The sequence below is a fragment of the Symphalangus syndactylus genome, chromosome 18, assembly GCF_028878055.3.
Source record: "Symphalangus syndactylus isolate Jambi chromosome 18, NHGRI_mSymSyn1-v2.1_pri, whole genome shotgun sequence".
Lineage (NCBI taxonomy): Eukaryota > Metazoa > Chordata > Mammalia > Primates > Hylobatidae > Symphalangus > Symphalangus syndactylus.
The window spans coordinates 71,213,240-71,230,971 of record NC_072440.2 but is presented as its reverse complement, the minus strand read 5'-3'; the positions used below and the strand labels follow the sequence as shown (position 1 = coordinate 71,230,971).

The following is a 17,732-nucleotide window of genomic DNA, read 5'->3' as shown; positions in this document are numbered from 1 at the left end:
TGCATATTTCCACTCTTAGCATATGATACAACGTTCATCTGTTTAGCATTGGGCCCATTAGATAGTGAGACTCTAAGGATCTGGATTTTAGTTTTTTCATCTTAAAATTCTCATGTGGAAAACAGGGTTAATTGTACTTACTTTGCAGCTGAGTTACAGGATTAGAAACAGTGTTTACATAAAGTACTTAGCATAGTTCCTTAGAGTAGGTACTCAATAAATTTTCTACTCTTACTACTATCATCACTTAGTATTATTCTCTAGCGATTAGCACATTTCTAGCAACAAAAAGATTGTTCAAAGAACATTTTGTGGATCACATAGAAATAAATGTGATAGAATTGCCTCAGAAGCACCCCCGTTGTCCTTGGGACCCGAGGGATTACTATTGCCTCCCTCTGTTTCCTGAGTGGCAGGTCATTACTTGCTTTGGTTAACAGTGAGTGGCAAGGGCTCATCCCTGCTAACTACTTAAAAGCTAATATTAGGTTTGCAAAAAATGCTTTTTAATGATCTTTAACGGCCCTCCAGAAAATCTCATTAGCAGGCACCGAATCACTTGGGGCTGTGCAGAGGAAGGTTGGCACACATGGTCGGAGGTCATCATCTCCTATTCGGCTCTGATCAAAGGCAGAGCACGTACCATCTATGAGCTGCACAGAGGCCCTCCACTAGGTGTCTGAGAGCCATCTCTTCCCTCACCTTGTCCATCTTGTCTGGAGCCTCAGACCTTCAGAGAAGAGTACTGCAGTCCCCTGCCAGCTGATCTAACAGATGCCAGTCTCTTCCTGCACAGCCAGATCCTCCCTAGTTTTAACAGCTAGGCATCAATCCTCTGCTCAAACACCCACCATGGTTCCCTATTGCCTCTTCACAAACTCTGAGCTCTTAACCAGGAGCCACTTTCCACCTCCCTCACTTGCTCTTTGTGACTCCCCTACAATGAGTGACTATCCAAATCAAGGGAGTCAGGTTACTCTGTCCCAGACCAAAAGCTGGTACTGTTTCTTCCTGCTTCCGATCTTTTTGCACATATAGTTCTCACTATCTGGATCACCACTACTCACTGCACAGTTGTCCCTGTGGCAATGTAGGAGAGGAGAAACAGTTCAGGACATGGATGCTATAGACACGGATTCTTGTCCTAGCTTTACCCCTAAACAACTCTGAGAGCAGATAAATCACTCTCACCCCCTATTTCTCCTTATTGTTCAAAATATTGCAGTGGTATTTCTAAACCTTGGTGATACTGACATTTAGGGCCAGAACATTCTTTCTTATCGGGGTGAGAGAGTCTGTTCTTGCATTGTTATAAACAAATACCTGAGACTGGGTAATTTATAAGAAAACAGGTTTAATTGACTCACAGTTCTACAGGCTGTACAGGAAGCATGGCACCAGCATCTGCTTCTGGGGAGGCCTCAGGAAGCTTTTTCTCAGAGCAGAAGGCAAAGCAGGAGCAGGTACTTCACATGGTGAAAGCAGGAGCAAGAGAGAGGGTGGGAGGAGGTGCCACACACTTTTAAATGACCAGATCTCATGAGAACTCGCTATCACAAAGATAGCACCAAGCTTATCATAAGCTTATGATCTTATGAACTAACCTCCCACCAGGCCCCACCTCCAGCATGGGGATTACAATTTAACATGAGATTTGGTTAGGGATAAATATCCAGACTCTATCAAGGTGCTACCCGGTTCATTGTAGGATGTTGAGGAGATGTACTTAGCTAATTTACCATCACGTACCCAAAGAAGTGCTTCTATTGTCTCCATTTTAGAGATGAGGAAAATGAGTCACAGAAAAGTTAGATCACTTGCCCAAAGTCTTAGGTCAGAATTCACTTCCAGGAAGCCTATCTCCAGATTCCCTCTTCTGAATCCATAATGCCTCTTAGAATAAGCAGGTACTTTAAAATAAGAAAGACTGATATTTATATTCCAGCTTTAGCACCTATGAGCTCCAGAGTTTTGGACAAGCTGCAGCTCTGATTTCTTTAGTCAGTAAAATGGAGATAATAATACCTATGTCGTGAGACTGAAGTTTAAAAATAACACATATAAAGCTCCTAGGGTAGAGTCGACCCATAGAAGATGCTTAATGCAAAGGACTGGTAGTGATGGTGATTGAGATTAAAAAGTGAGGGTAGCCGGAGGGAAGAAACTATAAAATCCTAAAAAAAAAAAAAAAAAAGGTCAGCCCATGACTTTTTTCTTCTTTAAATTTCCAGGGTTTGGACAGTGCCTTGCATAGAGGAGACAGTATATGTCTGTCTTTTCAGGATCCTGTATTATGGCTTGGCAAACTACATCTCACAGACCAAACTGGCCCACCGTTTATTTTTGTTAATAAAGCTTTATTGGAACACAGCCATGCCCTTTCATTTATACATTATCTATGACTGTTTCTGCACTACAGTGGCAGAGCCAAGTAGTTATGACGGAGACTTATGGCCAACAAAGCCAAAACAATTGGCTATTGAGTCCTTTACAAAAAAGGTGTGTCTCCCTTTAAAGTATAATTTGGATTGAAACACACCAAATGTGAAAATCTCCAATATCCCTTCCTGGATCAAAAACATTCTGTGATTTTTCTGAGTTCCCAACTCCAAGCTTACATCTTCCATATTACCTTCTATAATTGACCTCACCCAGCTCAAGCTTCGCTGATTATTCTCTCTCATTGCCTCCCTCACACCCCAGATGAAAGCACTGCACTATTAATTTGCACTATCTCTTGTGTTGTCAATTTGAAGCTGTCCCACAATTGCTTTCAGCAGTTGTTTCTGAAGACAAACCCCTAGTGCTTGCTCTAAGCTGGTGCCAAGGGCTGCCCCCTGAAGCTTGCTGACAGCCCAGCTGCTAGCCTCCAGGTGAAAGAAATGATACCAACCTCACAATCACAGGGAATAAAACAGAAGACTCAGGTGGGCCCACACTGGGCTCAACCTTTTGCTTCCTAATTTTTCCCCTGTCCTTCCTCATGGTTCCAGACCTGATTGTTAAGTACTACCATGCCTCTCAAAAGCTGTCTCTCTTAACCAGATCTGATAGGACAAAGGTATCTTTCAAGAAGAATTCAAAAACTGTAGAAGGGAATAAAACAATTTTTAAAAATAAAGAAAAAAGTTGAGTCAAACTTTTGCTTCCTAGGGACTTTTACTTATTTTTGAGACAAGGTCTCACTCTGTCACCCAGGCTGGAGTGCAGTGGCACGATCTTGGCTCACTGCAACCTCGACCTCCTGGGCTCAAGCAATCCTACCTCACCCTCCTGAGTAACTGGGACTATAGTTGCACACCACCACTCCGGGCTAATTTTTTTGTATTTTTGGTAGAGATGGGTTTCTCCATGTTTCCCAGTCTGGTTTCGAACTCCTGGCCTCAAGTAGTCCCCCAACCTCCGCCTCCCAAAGTGTTGGGATTACAGGCATGAGCCACTGTGCCCAGTTTAACTTCTAAATTAGCATTCAACTCAGAAATTCCAGTACTCCAAGCATTCACAAAGTAACAGTATTAGTCTATTTTCACACTACTGATACAGACATACCCGAGACTGGGCAATTTATAAAAGAAAGAGGTTTAATTGGACTTACAGTTCCATGTGGCTGGGGAAGCCTCATAATCATGGCAGCAGGCACGGACGGGCAGACACAGACGAGCACGCAAGAAGGAGCAGGCAAAGAGAGCTTGCGCGGGAAAACTCTACCTTATAAAGCCATCAGATCTCGTGAGACTTACTATCACGAGAACAGCATGAGCCAGACCGGCCCCCTGATTAAATTATCTCCCACCGGATCCCTCCCACAACACGTGGGAATTATAGAAGTATAATTCAAGATGAGATGTGGGTGGGGACACAGCCAACCCATATCAGTAACTGATAGTTACAGATACGAGCTTAACAAACCTAGGTCAGGACCAGCTGTGTGACACTGAGGCATCCTAAGTGCTTCTCTCTTCATTAGAGAAGAAATTCTTCCCAGAAACATCCTGAAACTTCTTCTTTAGGCCTACTGGCCTGTGCAGATTTATATGTTCTTGCCATATCTGCAAGGGGAGTCTGAGAAAACAGGCAGTTATGATCAGTTTCTGTTGTGAAAGGTGGTCTCTCCCAGAAGAGAGTGACAGGAATGGAAACTGAGCAGGAGCCATCAGTGCTTGCAGTAGTGAGTTACTACCATCTGAAAATACGTGGCCGGGCTCAGGGACTCATGTTTGTAATCTCAGCATTTTGGGAGGCCGAGGTGGGTGGATCACCTGAGGTCAGGAGTTCGAGACCAGCCTGGCCAACAGGGTGAAACCTTGTCTCTACTAAAAATACAAAAATTAGCTGGGCATGGTGGCGGACACCTGTAATCCCAGCTACTCAGGAGGCTGAGGCAGGAGAATCGTTTGAACCCAGGAGGTGGAGGTTGCAGTGAGCTGAGATCAAGCCATTGCATTCCAGCTTGGGCAACAAGAGCGAAACTCCATCTAAAAAAAAAAAAAAAGTAATAAAACATCTTCTTTCTATATACAACAATGTATATTACTGTTTGCAAATGTCAGGTACACAGAGGGCCTGCCATTTGAGCCCACTTTCATTTTTTGCTCCAAAAAGGACAAGGGTCTCTTCTTTCTAACGGGTGCTCTCTTACCCTTCAAAAGGCTTGAACTTTCTAACAGATTCCTCAGGTCGCCTCCCCATTGAGTGGTGAGAGTAGCATATGCTGGGAATGGCTTAGGAAGGTAAGAAAGGAGGAGGGTACCTGAATACTCACAGTTCCCATGTATCACACACTCTGTAATTAACTTTCCCTGTGAGATTTTATTTCATTCTCATCTCAACTCTATGAGGTAGACATAATCATCACCAGTCACTCCTCCACTAGAATGAGGCAGGTGTGATGCCCAAGGCTACACATTTAAGAAACCACTCTTTCTCAGGGTTATGCCTATGGTATCCCTGCATTGATATAACCTAGAGAGTTAGTGCCTCCTTAAATTCTGCTCAGTAGGCTCCTCACTGGCCTGAACCTCATCTGGCTGTGATCATCACCCTTGTATAGTGAGAGGATCAGAGAGGTCGTAGCTTATCCAAAATTATATTTCTGAAAACCAACAGAGCTGTGATTGAAACCCAGTTTGCCTGACTCCAGAGAACTTGCCCTTCAACACTAGGTGATGCTGTTTTGAGTATGAGTGAGGCAGGTACCACGGAAACAGGGAGAGGGTATCACATGGAATCTGTTCAAAAAGCTGGAACCAACTGCCGCACAACGTATCTCAGGAAACAGGACCCCACCCCATTGAGTATTCATCCATCATGAGCCACATGTTGACCACAGCTGGTAGAAGGCAGCTGCCTTACTTCCCTGGTTCCCTGTCAGCCCCACCCATGCTCCATCCCCTTTTGCTCCATTCTTCTTGGGCAGCATTTGCTGTCCGCCCTGGTGGAGTACACCACAAGTCTCCCTTCACACTCCTGAATCCTGCTTTCAGATAATTATTTGAAAGTCTAAAATAGATCTTTACCCAACACCTCCCTGGTGTCACTCAGTAAGAGCTCCTCTACCAACTGGATTCCTTGTTGTTTGACACGTCTTAGTTTAGATTTTCTGCATGGCAGGTATTGAGGAAACTGATGTAGGGGCCAAGGGAAAACTTGCCCTTCACTCTCTGAAGGGTCACTGAAAATCACTGACAAAAGGCAGACTGATAGGAGAAAAGGCATGCATATTTATTCGATCATAGTTTTACATAACATCGGAGCCTTCAGAATGAAGACCCAAAGATACAGGGGAAACTTTCCATTTTGTGCTTAGGTTCAACAAAGTATGGACAGCCACACAGAAATATGACTGGACAAAAGGCAAATGATCGAATGCTAACAGATGGAGTGGAGAAATCCAGCGAGGGCTGTCTGTCTAGATTCTTCTTGGATTCTCTGTGCAATAGTTCTTCCTTCTGGGTATAGGGTAGGGCCCTCTGGAATTAGGGTCTCAATGACCTACAACCAAACAAGATAAGCCAGATAATTTCTTTATAGCCAATTTTTACACAGAAAGGTAGAGGGAAGTTATAATACTATTTTTAGGTTTTATGGCTGGCTTTGAGGAAAAAGTTCTGGTTTCCATGTCCTGCCTTGGGGAAGAGAGATTCTAGTTTCTATGGGTAGTCTCAGGGAAGAATGAGGAGTCAGAGGCAGGAAGGTGGGAGAAAGTCACAGAAAAATGTTTGCTTCTGAGGCTTTTTTTTTTTTTTTTTGAGACGGAGTCTTGCTCTGTCGCCCAGGCTGGAGTGCAGTGGCGCAATCTCGGCTCACTGCAAGCTCTGCCTCCCGGGTTCACGCCATTCTCCTGCCTTAGCCTCTCCTAGTAGCTGGGATTACAGGCGCCCACCACCACACCCGGCTAATATTTTTTGTATTTTTAGTAGAGACTGGGTTTCACCGTGGTCTCGATCTCCTGACCTCATGATCCGCCCGCCTCGGCCCCCCAAAGTGCTGGGATTACAAGCGTGAGACACCACGTCCGGCCGCTTCTGAGGCTTTCATTGTGTGGTACTGCTTTTTGAGCCCTACCACTGAGTAGCAGAGTTCTTTATCACATTCAGGTGAATTTCACAGGACAGTTTATCTAGTTGTGCCTGTGTTCTAGTAAATCTTAAGCATACTGAGTATAGATAGAAATTCATCCGTCTCCTAGAAAAGAGGAAAAGGTTCAAATTGTGTTTAATAAGAGTACTTGTCAATCAAATATTAAATAGAGATCAGGCACTGTGCTAGTTTCCACCAAGGACACAAGGACTGAGCTATTCAGGCTCTGCCCTCCCTCTAATTTGTGGTCAATTAATTTCTACTGATAGGTCCATTCTATCAAACACTTGGAGACCAAATTTTTTTTTTTCTTTGAGACTAAGTCTCGCTCTTGTCGCCCAGGCTGGAGTGCAATGGTGCAATCTCAGCTCACTGCAACCTCCTGATCTCGGCTCACTGCAACCTCTGCCTCCAAGGTTCAAGCAATTCTCCTGCCTCAGCCTCCTGGGTAGCTGGGGTTACAGGTGCCTGCCACCACACCTGGCTAATTTTTGTATTTTTAGTAGAGACGGAGTTTCTCCGTGTTGGCCAGGCTGGTCTCGAACTCCTGACCTCAGGCAATCCGCCCACCGCAGCCCCCCAAAGTGCTGAGATTACAGGCGTGAGCCACCGCACCAGGCTGAGACCAATTTTTACTACCCTCCAAATCTATCCAGGCCCTGACTTCAGCTTTTATTCCCCTGGACTTGCAAGTATATTCTACCAGGGGGGACACCAAATGCCACCCAAGATGAATGGAACAAAAGGGGATGGAGCCATGGGTGGGGCTGACAGGGAACCAGGGAGGTAAGGCAGCTGCCTTCTACCACCTGTGGTTGACATGTGGCCCTTGACAGATGAGCATTCAATGCAGTGAAGTCTTGTTTCTTGAAGTGTGTTGTCCAGCAGTTGGTCCCAGCTCTTTGAGCAAATTCCATGTGATACTCTCACTCTGTTTTTATGGTACCTGCCTCAATCAGACTGAAAGCAGTTGCACCCAGTGTTTAAGGGCAAGTTCTCTGGAGTCATGCAAACTGGGTTTCAATCACAGTTCCGTCAGTTTTCGGAAATATAATTTTGGATAAGCTACGACCTCTCTGATCCTCTCACTATACAAGGCTGATGATCATGGTCAGATGAGGCTGAGGCCAGGGAGGAGCCTCGCAAGCAAAATTTAAGGAGGTACTAACTCTCTAGGTTATATCAGTGCAGGGATTCCATGGGCACAACCCTGAAAAACAGTGCTTCCTTAAATTTAGCCCTAGGCTAAATTTAATATACTTGGCTCATTATATGAAGTAGAATTTAGCCTTATCATTCAACAATCAAGCCTCTACCTTATGTCTCAAATTTAAGAAGCAGATCTCAGTCTTACCCCACCAAAGCTCACACATCTCCTGACTTAACCCCTCTCCTATCCCTGGGTAGACCTCATGGTGTAATGGAAAGAACCTGGAGTTGGAGGGAGCGAGGTCCACCTGGGAAAGCCTGAGCTGAAACAGAAGGTTTCTTGGTCTAAATACACCCTGTTGATACTAGTTAATGCTCAGATCACACAGATCATATGCCAGGGACTATTCTAAGTGCTTTATGTGGATTGACTCATTGAATCCTCACAGAAACTCTAAGAGGCAGGCATGGTTCTTATGCCTGTCTGATCAATGAAGAGATGTAAGGCACATGGAGGTTAAATTACTTGTCCAAGATGTTACAACTAGAAAGTTGTGGAGCCAGGACAGCCTGGAAGTCCAGCTTAAGAGACTGTCCTCATAATGATGATGCTTCACTGCTACTCAGATAGAAGTGTTAAGGGTAATGACAACAAAAATAAAAATGGGGATGTATTTTATTGCAATAAAAGATAACTCCAAGGGCCCACAAAGAGTGAATTTAAAGACAAAGAGGTGGCCAGGCGTGGTGGCTCATGCCTGTAATCCCAGCACTTTGGGAGGCCGAGGCGGGCAGATCACAAGGTCAAGAGATCAAGACCAACCTGGCCCGCATGGTGAAGCCCCATCTCTACTAAAACTACAAAAATTAGCTGGGTGTGGCAGCACACGCCTGTAGTCCCAGCTACTTGGGAGGCCGAGGCAGGAGAATCGCTTGAACCCAGGAGGCAGAGGTTGCAGTGAGCTGAGATCATGCCAATGCACTCCAGCCATGGTGACAGAGACTCTGTCTCAAAAAAAAAAAAAAAAAAAAAGATGAAGAGGTGATCAGGCATTGAGATAAATATCCAAACTGGTATTAGAACAAAAATTGGGCCTTAGGGGCTGGGACCAGTGTTTTGATACTCACCCAGGAGCAGGAACTGAGATCTCAGGCCTGCTTAAGGCAGAACCCTGAAACTACTCTCACTCCATAAAGTGCATAGCCTGACTTGTTGTTTTGTCCATGAGACAGGTGTTAGAAAAACAGCCGTGACTTTTATCTCCAGATGAAATAGAAGACCAAATAAATCTTTCTGACACAGAATTCATTAAAATTCTGAATAAAATATAAAAAGTAAGGAAATCTCCAGAGGTTTGAAAGGAGGGAAAATATAGTTCAGAAGGAAAATTATTATTTTTTTCTAAGACTATCTACCAATTTCTGGGGACCTACAACTTAAGATTTAACAAACCATGCACCTGAAAGAATGGTAGACAAAACTTAAGACTTTCTCAGAGGGGACATTGAATTAGGAACCTGTAAGTTAAAACAAGATTGTCATAGTGATTTAGGAAAAATAAAATAAAACCATAAATCTGCTTTTCAGAAAGCAAGGTTGGAATGTTTGCTTTTTTCTGGATAAAGTAGATTAAGGCCTCCCAAAGAATTTCTACCCACAAGCCCATCTGCACATAAGTTTGGGTCCAGAATTCACATGTGATTATAATCCAAAAAAAATCCAAACCAAAAATGTAGTTGAAAGTAGTCCAGTGTTTTAGTAGTGCAGAATATAAGTAAAATCCTCTTTTGAGGAATGTACTTTAACTCAGGTCTGTGAGGAATAACATTCCATGAAATATGTACTCACAGTAACAAATTACATAATGTATAGAAGCAAGTCACCATGATTAAGACTAAAAACAAGAATAACAACAAAACCCAGATTGCAGAACTGACTCATAAAGATGATCAGTGTTGGAATTAACATAGGCAAGAAAAAAAATTAGGATAGATAACATATTTAAAGAAATAAGCACTGAAAGTATGAAAAAATATATCCTCTTTCTCCCCTAAAGAAACTATCAAAATTGATCAGAAAAAAATGGAAAAAAATCAAATGGAACTTTTAGAAATAATAAATGAATAAATGAGAATTACAAACTATGAACAAATTAGAGGGCATGTTATATGGAGATGATGACAATCTTGGTGAACTGGAAGATAGGTTTAATTAATTACCAAGATAGCATCAAGAAAGACAGAAAACAACAAATGTGAAAAAGAAGTCAGGAGTCATAAAGTGTAGAGCAAGATGGTCTAACAATAATTAATTGGTATTCAAAAGGAGATAATGGAAAGACTAGAGAAAAGGAGATCATATTTTAAAAGGTCATTATCTGAAAAATTTTCAAAATCAGTGAAAGGTATTACTTGGTAGGTACAGAATATAATAAATCCCAGAAATCAAAAATTCATATTACTGTCAAAAGGCCTGTAGACTGACTGCTGACTTCTCATCCCCAAAAATGGAGACAAAAAGACAATGGAATAGTAAGTACTAAAAAAAAATTATCAATCTAGAATATATGTATTCAAAGAAGCCACCTTTCAAGAACAAGTGTTAAATAAATATATTTTTAAAGGAAAACAAAAAATAATATTTAGTGCCAAGAAACCAAAGTTTGTACTTCAAAAAGAAGAAACACAAGCTTCAAAAGAGGCATGAGATTAAAGGAAGGATAGCAAGGGGAAAAAAGTAAATATAGATAAATATAAACAATCTTAGAATGTGGAAAGGAATAAAATTATGCCTTATTTGTGATGTTAAACAATAACTAAAATAAACATCATTTTTATCATTCGAGGACAAGCAGCATAAAACATTCTATAGTTCTTTAATTGTGCAAGAAGATAAACTTTAGATTTGTTTAAAGTTAAATATACATGTTAAAACTTCCAGGATAACTGCTAGAAGAAGAGAAAGTAATACCTTTAATATTAGTCACCAGAAAAATAGAATATGATAAATCTCAATTCACAGATGACACAAAAGGAGATAAATTATAGACACAGAAATTTCAAACAAAAATGAAACACATTACCTTTACTTTCTCCTACTACTTGGAGAAAGAACAAGGAAACTTGTTGATCACCTGAGCTAGAGGAAGAGAAAGTCATCACTGAGTAATTAGTGCTCCAATCCTGTGCCATGAAGCATGGAATCCAAATTAACACTGTCCATGTTGTTCAGGAACTCCAAACTAGAAAATGGGTGAAGAAGTTGGTCCAGACAGGTAAATTCAATAAGTCCTCTATACAGGCAAATGCTAAACTACTCAATAGGACGTCTCCATAAGTCAGGACATATATAATAGAATTTACAAAGGAAAATAAGTGCCACTACGGATGAGCTTGTAGCAAAAAATTACGAACTTCGAAATGACTAAATGTCAGTGAGTGCTGTCAGACATAGCAAATGTTAGAGTCACACCCTGAGAACCATGAATAATAATAATAATAATTAACAGCGCTATTTTGTAGATATGGTAACTCAGTGCCAGGGAAATTTATCTGTCTTTCTAGCCGTCAGTATGTTACATTTTACCTAGCATTCTGACATGTTTGGAGCCAAGGATAGATTGGGATGGGCTTTCAAGTTAAGTATGTTTAAAATATTCAAAGAGATGAAGGAAGAAAGAAAGTCAGTAATTTAATAACACAGTGAAAAAAAATACTGGCAGATTTGAGGAAGAACCAAATACAAATTGTGGCAATGAAACATATAGTAATAGAATAGATAGGCCAAATGGTAAATTTCTAACTAAATTTCAGTTACACCACCTATTAGCTATCCTTGGGTTGAGTAAGTTTATTTCTCTGAGCCTTAGTTTCCACATTTATAAAATGGTCTTATAATATGTAGCTCATAAAGTTATTGTAGTATTTAAATGAATATACAAAGACGGGCATATAGTTGGTCTTAACCTTGTTCCTTTTTCATACTTATGCCTGGTGTTTTGTTTTGTTTAATAATTAATACTTGAATTTTCCACTACTAGACTGTAAGTTCTTTACAAGCAAGGTCTAGTACAAAGTTTGCATATAGAAGGTCTGGATAAATACAATTTTATATGATAAAATATTATAAAACATACAGAATATAAGGAAAGTAAAATATATTTTAAAATAAAAATGAAGAGAAAATCCAGGTGGAAAATGAAATAAATCTAGGAGAAGTGTCAGTATCCAAATACACTAACAAATTCTGAACAATTGCCCCAAATTTGGATTTATGGTTCCTGAAATTCAGCCATACCTAGGTAGATCCAGAGTCAACAACCTTTTTCTGTCAAAGACCAGAGAGTAAATATTTTAGGCTTTGCAGGTAATATAGTCTCTGTTGCAACTACTCAATTCTGCCATTATAGTGCCAAAGCAGGCACAGACAATATGTAAATAAATAAGCATGGCTGTGTTCCAATAAAACTTTATTCATAAAAACAGGCTGCAGACTGGATTCAGCCCACAGGACTTAGTTTGTCCAATTCTAAGATAGGCTACATTTTCTCTATGCTCTTTTGCCATTTAGTCCCCACTTTTATTAGTTCTTATCACATGATATGGATATTAAAAATATACAACAGCCTCCACAATTAGACCATGAATTTCTCCAGATTAGGAACATGAATGATTCATTTTTGCAACCTTAGTAGTAGCAAGCAAAGGCTTGGCATAGAATAGGAAATTTAGAAATATTTGTTGTGGAAATGGATGCTTGAGGGGAGGGTCTAATTGAATCTCTACTGGTCTTAGTGACTTACTTGACAAATAGAATTTGACAGAAATGACATTGGGGAAGTTCTGAAGCTAGGACATAAGAAATCTTATAGCTTCTGCTTGGGTTTCTTGGAAACCCTGAGCAGCTATGTAAGAAATCAGACTGCTCTGTGGAGAGGCCCTGAGACTACATGGAAAAGGAGAGTGCCTGACTAAGTCAAGCCTTCCAGCCATCCCCATCAAGGCACCAGGCATGTGAACAAGCCATCTTGTACCCTGCGGCCCAGACCAGCCACCAGGTGAATACCATGAGTGACTCAAGTCGATGCAGTATAGAGTAGAAGAATCATCCAGCTGAGCCCTGTCTCAATCCCTGACCAATGAAGTCATGAGATACAGTAAAATGGTAGTTAGTCTAGGCTACTACATCTTGGGGTACTTATATAAAATCAGATTACTGGAACATTTGGAGATATAAGCACACCATTGAGGTAAGCTCCATTCATATTTCTGAGCACCACTGTCTAAGGGCATTCTTCAGGCAGTACTCAGAGTTGTCCTGCCCTGCCTTTGTCTTTCTCAGAGGACTTCTGGCTGCTGTTGACCTTTGAAATTTGGGCTTCAGGACCTACACTAATCCCTACTGCTTCCCAAAGGTTTTGTGGACTTTCCCCAGGCCATGGTCAGCACTTTCTTCTCTGCATGCCAATAGCATGTGTTTCCTGTACCATCCTTTGAAAATTCTGACATGACTGTTCCCTAAAATTGTGTTTGAATCTTACCTGGGCTTTTACATTTTTCTGTTCCTGTATTTGCAGGAGATTGGGCTGTATGACCTCTGAGCTGTCTTCCAGCTCAGCAATTCCAGGATTACATCTAAGATTTGTGAGCACTTACTCTAATCAGATCTGAACTTCTTCTTTTTGGAGATTTTTCAGGGATAAGGCCTGGGACAATCATCTTTTTAAGAGAGTCTTGCTCAGTCACCCAGGCTGGAGTGCAGTGGCATGATCTCAGCTCACTACAACCTCTGCCTCCCGGGTTCAAGTGATTCTCATGCCCCAGCCTCCCAAGTAGCTGAGACTATAGGCATGCACTACCATGCATAGCTAATTTTTGTATTTTTAGTAGAGACAGGGTTTCGTCATGTTGGCCAGGCTGGTCCCAAATTTCTGGCCTCAACGGATCCACCCATCTTGGCCTCCCAAAGTGCTGGGATTACAGGTATAAGCCACTGTGCCTGGCCTGTTCTGCCTTTATATAGGATGAGCATGAAAGTGGACTTGCAGAAAGAAATATACATCTCAGACTCTGGAACCAAGAAGAAAAAGCCTAGGAATTTCAAGGTGCTCTGAGGATCACTAGGGATGATCACTTGGAGATCTCCAGCACCTGGAGACCTTGGCAAGTGGAAGTCGTGGAAGGAGGAGTCCTCTCCTATCAGACAAGGGGCCCTCAGGCCCAGCTCACAGGTTGCTAGGCAACCTGGAGAGAGCTCTGCAGGGTCACTGGGTCATTCTTGTCTGCACAGGGACAAGAAGGATACGCCTCCTTTCCCTCTCATGTCCACTAAACCTTGGTCTCTTCTATTTTGCCCTATAGTCTAAAACAATCCTAAACCCCTGCCTTTGTATTGTCAGGCCCCATCCCCCACCAGCTTTGCCCAATGGAGAACAAACACGCTCTGTGCCTCATCCATGCTGTCAAGAATTTCTCTTTCTCACACTCTGCATCCTTGAGCAGTCCTTCATGAAACCACAGCAGATGTTTCTCAGTCCTTTCATTTTCCTTTTTCAGAGGAATTGTAATCCGCTGCGCTTTAATTAGGATCTCTCCGAGGATACTTCGGCTTTCTTCCACACCCGGGAGTTTGCAGATTCCCTCTTAGTGCACTAGGCTGATTAGATTTCTTAATTCTGTAAAATATGCTGTCTCAAAGCCTAATACCCTTGTAGGGATGAGGTCTGTTTCTCCCCCTCTCCTCTCGTTACAGTGCTAAATCCAGGCAGTGGTCACCCTTACCGCACTTGCTTCTTCCCTGGCTCCGGACCCCTTTTTTGGATGGGTAAGTGGTCTCTTAAAAGCAACTCGTCTTTGCATGAACAGCCTCACGGAAGCTGAAAAGTGCCCTCTGCACAGATTTTTAAAGTCCTCTCCTGGGCACTAGGTTGGCACCAGTCTCCTGACTTGGATCTAAATTGGGGTGGATACCTAGCATAAGCCTTGTTCAGGTTTAGTTGTAGCTTCTCATTTATTCACAGTCAATTATTGCATGAATTTTTATTGTGCTACTAACATGTGCCATGGCGATATAATGGCTAACATGGTTCCTAATTTCATGGAAATTATAGAGATCAATAAGTGAAAAGATAATTGAATCCCATGTGATGCTGTGAAAGGTGCTTTGCACAAAGCATGACTCCTTGGCAGGCGTTTAAGTCTTTGAGGTATAGAGAAAGATTTCCGGGAAAAGCAACGTCTAAATTGAGACTTGAATAGTAAGTAAGAGTTTTCAGAAGACTGAGAATGGGATGAGAAGGTATGGTAGAAGAGAGGAGAGCATTCTAAGCAAAGGGAAGACCCTAAGGTAAGAGACAGTGAGGCTTGTCCTGGGACCTGCAAAAAACTCTTTGTTGCTGGAGTGCAATGCAATGAGCAGGGGAACTAGGGCTAGAGGGAGCGGAATGAGGAGTGTTGAGAGATGAAGATGGAAAGGTAGGCAGGTGCCAGAGCATGCAGGAACTTGTGAGTCTTGTGAAGTCATTTGTGCTGCATCAGGTAGAGGTGGGTACCCTCCCTTATTTCTTTAATAGTGTGGAGATTAGCACCTGGCACATCCCAGGAATTGGGAAAGCCGCTGAGTACTCACACCGTAGTTAAGGCTGGTCCCGGCAGCAGATGCCACTGAAACCTAAAACACACGCCATCTCTGCTCTTTGAAGCCCGCAAACCTTCTGACAAAGAAGCAGCCTTGAAAAGACAAAATGGTTCCAGCAGAGAATTAGACAGAAAATATTTACAGACTCGGTGAACCAAGAGCTGGGTGTTCCGGGCTGTTGAAGAAAATGGAGTAGTGGGATAGAAGCTGCTTTCAACTTCCTGCTGTCACTATCACCACCACTACTTCCAAGCATGGTCCAATATCCACCCTAGGTGGATGCTATTGTTTTTGTTTTTGTTTTTTGTGTTTTGTGTTTTTTGAGATGGAGTCTCGCCCTGTCACCCAGGCTGGAGTGCAATGGCTCAATCTCAGCTCACTGAAACTTCTGCCTCCCAGATTCACACGATTCTCCTGCCTCAGCCTTCCGCGTAGCTGGGATTACAGGCATCCGCCACCACGCCCAGCTAATTTTTGTATTTTTAGTAGAGATGGGGTTTCACCATGTTGGCCAGGCTGGTCTTGAACTCCTGACCTCATGATCTGCCCGCCTCTGCCTCCCAAAGTGCTGGGATTACAGGCGTGAGCCACCACACCCAGCCAGATGCTATTATTAATACATGCCACAGATATATGGGTTGCCTTTTTTATTTTAGGAAGTTTTAAAAATCCACAGTTTGTCTCAAAATCTTTTTGGGCTAGAAACCAGAAGAATGGAAGAAGGAGGCAGAAAGGGCAGTTGTGTTTGTTATTTTTTGTGTTTCCATATTCAGGGTAAAGCAGAGGAATCAAGCTCTCCATTCCTCTCTAGGAGGACCCAAGGCCAGGAAAAAAGAAAATTTTTGGATATCAGAAATCAGAACAGGCCTGGAGTTGGGAATAAATTAGAAAAGACACAGACTCAAGCAAAGGAAGACATCAGAAGTAGAGGTTGGCCAAAGGACAAAACTACAAAACACCAATTACAGATTGAATCAAATCATCAGCTACTGGACATTACAACATTCACCATGGAAAGTAACAATAATATGCATTTATCAGAACTTCACTATGTGCCAGGCACAACAATTTATGGAAGGTGAACAGGTAGATAGACAAACAGATATGAGTACATAGCTAGGTAAGTAGGTAGATAGGTAGCAGGATTCTCTGTCTCCATATTGCTTCTGGTAAGAAGATAAAAGCTAATGACTTCAAAAGCATAACTGTGCATTCAATATTCATAGAAAGGGTCTATGTGTGGTAGGAAAGAGACACAGGACAGGCATGCTTGTCAATTAAAAGATTACGGTAGTGTGGTAAACTAGCCTTATAAGCCTGGGTGAGGATTATTGGTGCAGTACTAACCCTCACAGGAATAGATACCCGGTTATGTTTTACTACTCCAGGCTGTTGAAGAAAACTGGAATAAAAAGTCAAGGCAGTGGCCAGGTGCAGTGGCTTAAGCCTGTTATCCCAGCACTTGGGGAGGCCAAGGCAGGCAGATCACCAGAGGTCAAGAGTTTGAGACCAGCCTGGCCAACATGGTGAAACCCCATCTCTACTAACAATACAAAAAATTAGCCAGACATTGTGGTGGGTGCCTGTAGTCCCAGCTACTCAGGAGGCTGAGGCAAGAGAATCACTTGAACCTGGGAGGCAGAAGTTGCAGTGAGCCGAGATCGCACCATTGCACTCCAGCCTGGGCAACAGAGCGAGACTCCACCTCAAAAAAAAAAAAAAAAAAATCAAGAAGGATCCCAAGGCAGATGGTTCTCAAGTCTTCCCCCAATGCCACTTCGCCTTTGCAGTTTTCCATCTCCCCCACCCAGCAACAGAAGCAGATGCAGGAATCCTGAGATACGAAAGGAGGCTGAAAACTCGATAATTGCTAGGGAATAATGATAGTCTAAGAAAGAAGGAGAGGAGGAGGGAAGGGGGCTTAGTGAGAAAGATGGGAGTCTGCTCCACATTCTTCCCTAGCTGGGAGATTGTCTGCAAGGGCACCTGGAGGCTGGCAGCTGGTACTATGAGCTGCTATAAAAGCCCTCTTATCCAGAATGATTAGAAACAGCTAGTTGAAAAGATGGTTAGAGAAATCTTTTAAAAATGAAATATACATATCCTAAAGCTTTTGTTACAACCTAAAACATATGACTGCATATTTGTTTGCCTTTTACCACAGGGCCCACACCGTTCTTTGAGCCAGGGCCTGCAAATTGGATATCCCGATCTTCTTTTATGAACCTCCTTTACATTTCAATTCTAGTTTAAAATCTTTCTAAATGGGACGAGGATGTCAAGAAACACATGAAACAATCTGAGTGAACAATCACTTCCCATTTTACCATTGTTTTCCAACCGCTTAGTATTACCTCACATACATCTG

The 17,732-nt window shown here is 42.3% G+C and overlaps 3 long non-coding RNA genes across 3 annotated transcripts in view; 2 read left to right on the top strand and 1 right to left on the bottom strand.

Annotated features, from left to right (window-relative positions):
* LOC134733600 (uncharacterized) overlaps positions 1–2,370 on the top strand; it is a 38,137-nt gene extending 35,767 nt beyond the window's left edge. The window contains exon 2 of the long non-coding RNA XR_010117230.1: positions 2,232–2,370. This is a non-coding gene — a long non-coding RNA (uncharacterized lncRNA). The remainder of the gene's footprint in view (positions 1–2,231) is intronic.
* LOC129467806 (uncharacterized) overlaps positions 1–17,732 on the top strand; it is a 116,153-nt gene that overhangs the window by 58,900 nt on the left and 39,521 nt on the right. The gene's annotated exons all lie outside the window — the stretch shown is intronic.
* LOC129467807 (uncharacterized) overlaps positions 5,721–17,732 on the bottom strand; it is a 49,536-nt gene continuing 37,524 nt past the window's right edge. The window contains exon 4 of the long non-coding RNA XR_008652480.2: positions 5,721–5,991. This is a non-coding gene — a long non-coding RNA (uncharacterized lncRNA). The remainder of the gene's footprint in view (positions 5,992–17,732) is intronic.